This window comes from Pteropus alecto, unplaced genomic scaffold (genome assembly GCF_000325575.1).
Source record: "Pteropus alecto unplaced genomic scaffold, ASM32557v1 scaffold7, whole genome shotgun sequence".
In the NCBI taxonomy this organism is placed as follows: Eukaryota; Metazoa; Chordata; class Mammalia; order Chiroptera; family Pteropodidae; genus Pteropus; species Pteropus alecto.
The window spans coordinates 51,018,136-51,028,861 of NW_006494614.1; positions in this window are offsets into that span (position 1 = coordinate 51,018,136).

The following is a 10,726-nucleotide window of genomic DNA, read 5'->3' on the forward strand; positions in this document are numbered from 1 at the left end:
TTTGCTAGAGACAGGATATTAAACTGAAAGAAAAAAGCTCTTAATCTAAGATGACCCAAGACAAAGTCAAGCCTAGAGTTCAGGATTTTGCATGCTCAACCTTGTGATGTTTCAACTGCAAAAAACTGACTTACCAAGGTCACACAGTGATTAAGAAAAATGTCTAAGATTTCTAAAATACTCAGAATACCTCATTTCTAAAATAGCTGTGGTTAAATACAAACTGCTTAAAATATTCACAAAGAAAACTAGTGAATGAGGAAAAACACTGTGGAATATATTATATGTTTTCACTTGTTATTAGGAACTTGTTATAAACTTGTTAGTTGACTATTTTGAAAAATTTTTGAGGCTGGATGCTTTGACTTATATACTTCTTTACATTCCCCACTGTGATAAGCATCATACTGGACACATTAGGTATTCAAATAATTTCTCATTTAATATCTTTCTCACTAGGTTATATATTGTGACAGCAGGGACTACAACTACCTACACTAAACCTGCATGTCCAGTGCTTTTCATAGTGTTTGGTGAATGATAGATTCTAAATAATGATAGATTCTAAATAATCAATGGTATGAAATATTGCCACAGTCTGTGCTTGTATCCAAGTTTCAAGGGCAACTCAACACGTAGCCATATAATTTGGCCCATTTACATAGTCTCTCTAGAATAGCATTGTCCAAAAGAAATACAACATAAATCATGTATGTGAAAAATACGTAAAATTTTAAATATTCTATTAGTAATATTAAAAAAAAAATAAACCAGTAAAGTTAATTTTATGTGACCCAATATATCCTAAATATTATTATTTAACATATACTCAATAAAAATTAAGATATTTTATTTTTTTGTACTCTCTTCAAAATCTGGTATATAGCTCATCACAATATCTCTTAATTCAGACTAGCTACCTTTCAAGTGATTAGTAGCCATATATTGATATATACGGGCATGTATTAGAAAACTCAGATTGAGACATAATATCTATGTCTATGGCATTGTTTTAAAAAATGCTTCAAGACCTTATTTTGATAGAATTTCATGTGAAAAACAGTCAAAAATCTGTATTAAAAATTCACAGTACCATTACTAGACATGAAAACACTAGTGTTACTTTAAAGACTCCAAAAGTAGTCTTTGTCACACCAAAAGCTGTGCCTTCACAATGCCCAAACATTAATGTTAGTATCCTTATAAAATAAGAATCTAGTTAGCACTCAATATTATTGTCCAGTTTATTTGTTTATCTTTTAATCATATAATATTAACTCAAGAAGACTATTTCATGGCATAAATGAGTATAGTCAGGAATGTTTATAACCAGACAGCAGGCTCAAAGGAGTCATTTATGTTAAGCACCACATTACCAAACAAAGACTTATACCTAATTTAATTACAGTTTCAGCCTCCCCCAGGAATGGAATCTTAAACTGGTAAATCTGGAATATCTGGTCAGCATCAGTGAGATAATCTACTTGATTGGCCCCTATTGTCCCCTAAAAAAAAGGCAACCTTGCCACAAACAGTAAGCTCTTTCCTAATGCAACTTCTTTGTCCTGTCCCTTTCTGACTATAAAAGGCTTTCATTTTGTATAGCTCTTCTGAGCTCTTTTTTATTTGCTAGGTGGGATGCTGCCCAATTCATGAATCATTGAATAAATCAAATAAGATCTCTAAGATTTACTAAGTTAAATTTTGTTTTTGATTGTTTTTTTGTTTGTTTGTTTGTTTTAAACAGGGATAGTTTTAAATTGTTACCTTACATATATTTAAATGGTCTGTGAGAAACTGGTGTATGATTTCTAATAGCAAGTTTGAAGATTCCTAACAAATCCCTTTAAATCTATTTTAGAAAGCCAGTGACTATTGCATATGTTAGCATCATAGTTTAAATCAAATTTCTGTTAGTGTCCAGTTATTCAAAAAGCATGTACTGAATATGTCAGGTTACATAGAGGTGTCAGGGATGATGAGATGAGTAATTATTCCTTGCCTTCATGAAGTTCACAATCTAGTAGAGCAAAGATCCAGATGGATTTGTGAAACAAGAAAAGTTTTTTTGAATTTAATTAGCATAGGACACATTAGGAATACCAAGAAGTCATTGGTAATTTTACCTGGTGGTGAAGAAAGAAGGTAGGAAAGACTTATGAAGAGCTTCAAATGATTCTGAGAAGTAAGTGCAGAGCTGCTAGGACCTAGAGAACTAAGTTCACTCTATTCTGCTGCTCAGAGTTGTACCTGGAGATTACAGGGAGGAAGGGGGTGTGGCCTATAGCCCAGTGGGTATGGCAGCATGAGAAACAACCCTGCAAATGACACAGAGGGAAGCTCTGGTCTTGGGGGAGACTCAGCCAAATGCAAAAGGCCAAGTTGCTGCAATTTACATATTTCTATTTTGAGACTATCTCCAACCCTTTTAACCCATATGATTTTGATAATTATTTGTAAATGGACATTTAGAGAGCAGCAGGCAGTATGTTCTGAAATAGGACTGCATATTGAGAGGCTTGGTAGGACACTTGGCAAGTTTTATTTTCTCCTCCCAATAAATCAGAAGGCAAAGCTGGCATTTCTAATTTTAATTGTAGGAGCTCCACTCTCTCTCACCCTGACCATCCATTCTTAAAGAGGTGAAAAAGAGGGCTGGCTGCACACTCCTTCCTCCGTGATTTCCCTCAACCCCCTTCATCCCCTCAAAATAAACACTTGTTAGTAATAGAGTTGGCCTACATGTAAGCAAACACAATATATCACAGTACAGGGCCACTGGGGGAGAGGGGTCAGCCATTTGAGCTAGCACAGTGGCATTTGAGTGGTAGCTCTCCTCAAAAGAAAGGATGTGTATTAAATAGCACAATGCCTGGCTGATTGTCCCAAGTCAAATTACTAGTCTACTGCAGTGGTTTCCAAATGCTGATCCACAAAGGTTTTTACGGAACTGAAGAAAATAAGTTTTAGAATAATGCAGTGTGTTTGTGTGCCTGATACATGTTTCCAAGTATATTTTCTTAGAAAAGACTGTGCTTTTGTCCATAGTATCTGTATGTCTGTGCTAAACTTTTTTTATTAAAATTCCTACTTTTTATTAAATGAGATTTCTAATAGATAATAGCTATTTTTTAAGACACTGTCACTTTCAAAAAATATAATGGAAACCTTATAATACATTTTTTTAAAAAAATTACTCATCTGTGAAATACAAAAAAAACAAACAAACAACAACAACAACAAAAACATTAGCCCTGCTATGGCAAAGAGAGTGGGCATGAGAATCAAACCTGTTTAAAAAATTCAACTGAGTATATTTTAAAGATCTTATGGCTTTTTTCAACAATTCATTAATGGGTCAGCATCCAAGCTACCAGATAGAAAAGAGCTCCAAGTAGCTATATAAAATGAAAGGATTTTCCAGGCAGAAGCGGGCAGGAACAAGGACATTATACTAGGCAAAAGAGGAGTTTGGTCATTGCAAGGTTACTTTCTTTTAGGGGATGAACGGCATGAGTCTATCAGGCTGATTACCAGCTAATATTGATCAAGCAATTCCTGACTGGTTTAAGGTTCTATTTTGGGGACAGATGAAACTGTAATTAAATTAAGTCTCTGTTGATTAGCATTTTGGCCACTTTGGGCCAGTTGTCTTATTTTTAACAAGCCAATATAGCATTAAATCGTTTTGATCAATTATTGAGTGCCAATTTTGGGCAAATCAGCTTCTCTGAGTCTTGGTTTTTGTTTATGTTGTTGTTTATTTAATAGGGTCATTGTGAAAATTAAATAATATCACATACCTAAAATGCTTTGGAATTAATTTTCCTTCTTTTGCCTTTTTCTATCTAGCAATGACTGTATCTTTTAAAGATCAGAAAGAATCTGAAAATTTGACTTAATAGACTCAAAATCCTCCAATATGCACAACCCTTTTCATAAACAAAGTAAGTTAGACAGCACTTGACCTCTATATTCATGGAACAGCTAATTTTAATGATTTTAGTGCTGCTCTACACTATAATGAATTACTTTTTATGTATCTTCTAGATTGTCTTTGATGGCACTCTCTCTATGCTTTCAGCACAGAGGTCAGTGCCTATGTCAGAATGGCTGGCATGTAAATAACTGTAAATGGTACTAGAAGAAAAAACATAAGCATTTATTCAGTTATATTGCCATTTCCTTCTCTTATGCATAGAAGGTTCAAGACAATATTCAGCTTGGTCATGTTATAATTCTGACTGAAAACAAACACATGCGGATCCCATATTAAGTAATAATGTGTACTCCACTTGCAGGGAAGTACAGGTGTCTCAAAGTCAGTGCCAGTAAAATAGAGGAAAGGGAATAAACTGAAGAAATACCAAGGATATAGGAAAAAGAGAGTTCTTGCTAAAACATCATCTTTCATGTATATTAGTAGCAGTTGGGAATTCCTTAGGTTAGAATTAAATTGTTTCTATGCCTCTCACCACGAGATTTCTGTCAGTTTATTTCTCCTACTGGCATTATGCACAGGGTGACAGCTGATTAAAGGGAAGATGAGTCACTTAAAAAAATGTCTTGCTGTAGGTAAATGAATAGAGAAAATTCAAGATAAATGATGATACTATTGCATTTACCAAGATATTAGATAATAGTCACGTAAAGAACAGTAATTAGAATCAATACAGGGTTTTAAAAGGGGGTTAGAAAGACCTAAATAATTAGGAATATTAATGACATTGTCTAAAAAGAACTTCAAAAGGTCAACTGATTAATTTATCTTAATGTGCACAATGATGAATAAAGCCCTAGATTTCAAATATATTGGATTAAGTGCAGGAAATCTGCAAGGAGTGTGCTATTCAGTGATCAACCTGAAAGCTACCCACACAATTTAAACTGACATTAGTTCAAGCAGCTAATGAAAAAAACAAACAAACCCAAACAAAGCAAACTGTCTATAAAATGGAAACAGAAACTTTAGGTGATTACTGAGCAAAGAACATTTAAAATCACCTTATAAAAGAGTTTTACCCAATTCCTACTAAATGTGCATGTGTTAACATATGCTAAGTCTGGAGTAAGGGCAAGAAGGGCATGGTAAGGCAGTGTTTAGAACGTTGCGTTATGAATCTGAATCCTAGTCCTGAACCATATCAGCTGATTTGCTTTGGACAAGTAATTGAATTGCTCTAAATCTACATTTTCTGAATTATAAAACAGAGATAAGAATGCCTACTTTACAAGTTTGTTTTGATAACATCAAGAGATACACATGAAAAGATATGGCTTTGTTTTTTGTACCTGTTAAGTCTTATTAATATTCTTTTCCTCTTGTCTATGAGGTAATAAGATGTAGTAAGAAAGTTTGTACTTTGAAACCAAAAAACCTCATCCTGCCATGTACTATAACCACTTAACTTCAATTCACTAATTAGTAAAATGTAAATATCATCAATCACACAGTACTGGTTATAAAAAGAGTTCATAGCATTTAGCAAATATTATGTATTCTATTGTCCGCTTTCTATTTTTTCTAAGGAAAGATGAAAGAATTTTCATTGACAGCATCCTAATCCACGATCAACTCACTTTTTAGCCCTGTCCAATGCTATAATGAAAGAGGATCTTCCTTACTCATAGCCTCAAACTTTCTCTGGTATGTAGACATGTCAAATTTACCCATCACCCTCTCTCATTCCCAGAGATTAACGCATGTCAAGCAATCGGCAGCATAACTCATGTGAAAATAATAGAGTGCCAGCAAGATTGTTTTAATGAATTTGGTGTGCATAAACTTTGTCTGTTCAATAAAACCAGCACGACCTAACAGCAAATTTTACAGCCAAGAAGGATTCTGAGCTTGGAGCTTGTTCCTTCACCCCTATCCCCACCCCACATTCCATAATGCTTTCACATAATGGACTCATGTTTCAAGACCAAAATTTACATTGTATTCTTATGTATAACCACCTAATTAATTACCATATGGCATGCTGATTCATTTGAGAAAATTTTTTTTTTTTAAATCTCATCTTTCAGATGGTAATGATAACAATGGGTGGATGATGTTGAGAATGATATGATGGCAGTAGTTGGGGTGGGGATGGTAGTGATGGTGGTAGTAATGATGGTGATACTGGTAATGATAGTAGTGGTAGTTGTGGAGATGTTTGGTGCACTAGAAGATAAGCATTACTGGTTTGTAGTATTTATGTACTAATTTCCATGAGATAGATACCCTGACCATGGCCTATTTCAAGCTACCCATGTGATATTACAAATGCAGAGTTGAGAAGAGATGTTAACAGTCATATCTCACGAGCTGGTATGAGCCAGTTCCAGCATACCACTAGAGGTAATAGTAGTAATAGCATTAGTGGTACTGATAGTCATGATACATGTTGGTACTAGTAGTGGTCATGGTAGTGATGATAGTAGTGAGAGTGATGGCAATTTTGGCATTGACAGGAGTATGATAGTGATAGTGGTAGTGGTCTTTGCGACGGGAAGTTGGTAGTAATGGTGGTAATAGTAGTAGTAGAGATACTGGTGATGGTGGTGATGGTGGTGATGTTAGTAGAGGTGGTATTAATAGTGGTGGTGGTAGCAATGCTGGTGGCATTGTTGGGGATCATAGAGGTGATAGCGGTCCCTTTTACATAAAGTTTTGTGATTTACAGAGTACTATGAACTGAATTACTTCATTTAACAGTGTGAGTAATATTTGGTTAACAATACTTTTGTCTTTTCCAGACCAGCAATCTGAACCTCAAGGGAAATAATGCTTAGTAGTTAGAACAAGGCCTTGGAGTCAGGTAGTACTGCTTCAGAATTCTAATTCTGCCCTTTCCTAGCTGTGCAACCTTAAACAGTTACTTTATCTGTTGAGGCCAGTTACTTCATCATTCAAGTAGTGAAATTAATATATTACATCCAGAATTGGCATGAGAATAATAAGATATTGCAATCACTTTAAAATTGTCATAGAAGTTTAAGAGATAATATAAATAAAACAATACAACTTTTATAATAATAGAAAACGAAATTCTCACTTTGTAGGGATCATGGTTTCTGTTAAATAGTTTTTTGTTTATTTATTGTTTTCACATTGTTTTGTTCATTTTATTTTATCTAGAGTACCCTAACGAGTATTCTACAGATGAATATTTGACTTTAAATTCTGAGAAGAGTTCACTTGTTTTGTATAATAGGAAAGGGTGAATTTAACTCTCCTCAAATAATCCGTGGGAGAGGTTGCTAAGAAGAGAGAAGAGCAGGGAGAGACAGAAAGCCAATAAAATAGAAATAGGCTAAAATTAGGTGATAACAGTGTAGTAGGGTAAATGATGGTTACTTAAAAATAGCTGGACTGATATCCTGGAACCAATAAATGCTACCTTATGAGGGAGAACAAAAAAACAAAATGTTTTTGGCAGATGTGACTAAGTCAAAGACTTTTGCATAGAAAGATTGTCCTGGATTATCAGAGTGAGACTTAGTCATCACAAGTATCCTTATAAGAGAGAGGTAGAGGGAGATTAGACACACGCAGATGAGGAGAGGATAATGTAAAAATGGAAGCAGGGTCAAGTGATGTAGCCACAAGCAAAGGAATGTCAGTGGCCACCAGAAGCTGGATGAGGCAAGGAATGGATTCCCCTTAGAATTTACTGAGGGGCTGTGGCCCTGCCAATACTCTGATTTGGTGCAGTGATACAGTGATTTAGAATTTATAGCTTCTAGAAGCATGAGATAATAAATATCTGTTGTTTTAAGCCACTAAATTTGTAGTATTTTGTTACAACAGCCGCAGAACTCTAATACAATCAATGAACCTCCCTGTTGTTTCACAAAAAGATTTTAGAAATAAGATTTTTAATATGATTTTAACATTATCTGCATGGCTTCTCCATTAATCAGATTTCAGCGTTCTCCTCCCTCAAAACAAATAAAACAAAAAGAAAAACAAAACACTTCAGCAAAGTCAACTGTGCCTATAGATGTTTTACTCAAGTGGATTTGTGTTTATGTTCTACACTCAAAGATGCTAAGTTGCATATGTAGGGCAAGGAAAAGCATCACAGAGATGATGTATGGAAATAAGAGCCCAGAAAGCAGAAGCCATGAGAATGAAAGAATGGATTTTAAAGAGACTTTGGAACAGAGTACTTAGTTTTCCACAGTCCATGAAATGTCAGTAGTTCAAATCAATAACTTGGGTGGTAGGGTCACAGAGAAAAAAGTCTCCTATGTGGTGTATGAAATACAGTATAGTTACTATTGTTCTGTTATTATTATTGCTGTTTGCCTTAGTTGGCTCAGGCTGCTTCAACAGAATGGATAGCTTAAACAAGAACCATTTATTTTTCACAGTTCTGGAGACTGAGAAGTTCAAGATGAAGGTGCCAGCAGATTTAGTTTAGGGGGAAGGCTTTCTGCCTGGTTTTTACATGGCCACCGTTTTTGCTGTGTCCACATATGGCAGAAAGGAAACTCCAGTGTCTCTTTTTCACAAAGCATCTAATCTCATCAGGGGGTTCTGATCTCATGACCTCATCTAAACTCAATTCCTTCTCAAAGGCTTTATCTCCTAATACCATTATATTGAGATGGTTGCAGTCTTCTAACATACTCAGAATGTTCTAGAAAAGTATTTCCGCTCAATGTAAATAACCAGGACAATCCACTAGCTCCCTCTATTGGGAGTGTTTGGAGAATGAAGAAAAACAGCATAGGGAATCCTGCTGGCTGAGTCCCATACTCCACAGACGAGTATGGAACTCAGACACCAATAATTACGGGTTATATTCAGTTTTCAAAATTCAGTGAGCTAACTTCCTGATGACTCTCACAGAAGGCATCCGTTACATTAAAAGAAAATTTGAACTGCAATCCCTCATTTCTTTTCATTTTCATGAAAAGTTAGCATAATGAAAACTGATAAGAAAGCCAAATCACTGAAATATGAAAATCACAGAATTAGCATTTATCCAGATCCCTCAGTTGAGCCTATCATGGAAAAAGCTTGTTTTAATCACATTAAGTCATGGCTTCCTGACTATGGAGTTTCTTGAGTGAACACACCTCTTATTCCTATAGACAAAATAGCTCAACCAAAGAATTAGATTAGTGAAGCAAAGAGCCTTTGAAGATCTCCAGGAAAGACATCCTTTACATTTTCAAGTTGTCACCCCATGAAACAGAACTACAGTGCTAAATCCTTTGGAATTAATAAATATAATGATCACTTCCTTTATGTTTCCTGTTCTCAGACTGAAAAATTAGCTATGTTCAAATGTTAGTTTTGTTAAGAGCTGGGACAGTTTGCATGGTCACTGCCCTTTCTCCTAGATAACTTTATGAAGGATAATGCCCAATAGCTTTTTGTAAGATCATTTTAAATCGAGTTATATCCATGGTCCTTATCTTCAAAGGCTGCTGCCACTGTAGAGTCCACAAATTATCTGTCAGAAGTTAGTCTGTCCTATTTAAGAGTTATTTCATTTTAACCCTCAGTGTGTATGTGTAACTATGTCTTCATTAAAAAAAAAAAAATCCATATTATGCCAATTAGTTCTGTTTTTTGTTTTTGTTTTTGTTTTTGTTTTAACCTACTGTTTGTTAACTGCTAAGCAGTTTTTGAATCATCATGTAAATTCTCTTGGTCTCACTGAAAATTACTTATTTACTCAGCACTGAGGACTAAAAGCTTGGATGGTCAAGATGGTGAAAGCTTCGAGTAGTCTTAATGAAATATTAGTTTGGCAGAACTGAAAGAGCAATTTAAGTGTGCCAGTCACAAGCTTATATGGTAAAGGCTCTTCTGTGATTAATACATGCCAGGGCAGGTCAGAAAGAGCAGTGTAGCAGAGCTCTGTGATCTCTTTCCATCACACCATGCTATAGCCCTCCCAGCTCCTTCCTCATCAACAGACTCAGTTTCCACTCAAAAATTCTGGATGTGATTTTATCTCAACTTACTTTATTTTATTCAATGCTGTATTGAAAAATCATCTACCGTTGTTCTGCCGTGTACGTTTTCTCCTTCTTTGCCCCCTAAACTCTGTAATTGATAGTATTGATGATCCTCTAGGGTTAATTTTCAAGTTCTAAATGTATATCTTTATATAAACATAGAATCGATCTTCATTATTAATGCATTCCATATTTGCAAATTTTCTTACTTGCTAAAATGTGTCTGTAAACCCAAAATCCACAATTATGGACTTGCACGTTCTTTGACATACACGTGCAGAATGGTGATAAATTTGAGTTGTGTGATGTGCAAGTTCCCAGCTAAGGTCAAACAAGGCAATACTCTGTCTTCTTGTTTCTCACACTGTAAACAAATGCCTCTATTCCAGTATATTTAGTGCCACATTTTTGGCACTTTTGTGTTTTTCCTTGGTGATTTCACTGTCTAAAATGGGCCCCGAACATTATGCTGAAGTGTTATCTAGCATTCCTAAGTGCAAGAAGACTGTGATGTGCCTTTTGGAGAAAATACATGCATTAGAGAAGCTTTGTTCAGGCATGAATTATACTGTTATTGACTATGAGGTCAATGCTAATGAGTCAACACTGTATATTAAATAAAATGTTTTTAAACAGAAAACACATCAAACAAGTTTACTTATTGATTGGTTGACAAAAAATGTTGTGATCACAAGCTTGCAGGAAATTAACCCTGTATTTTCTCTAGGAACAATGGTTCGGCGTTCACTAATTTGGTGTC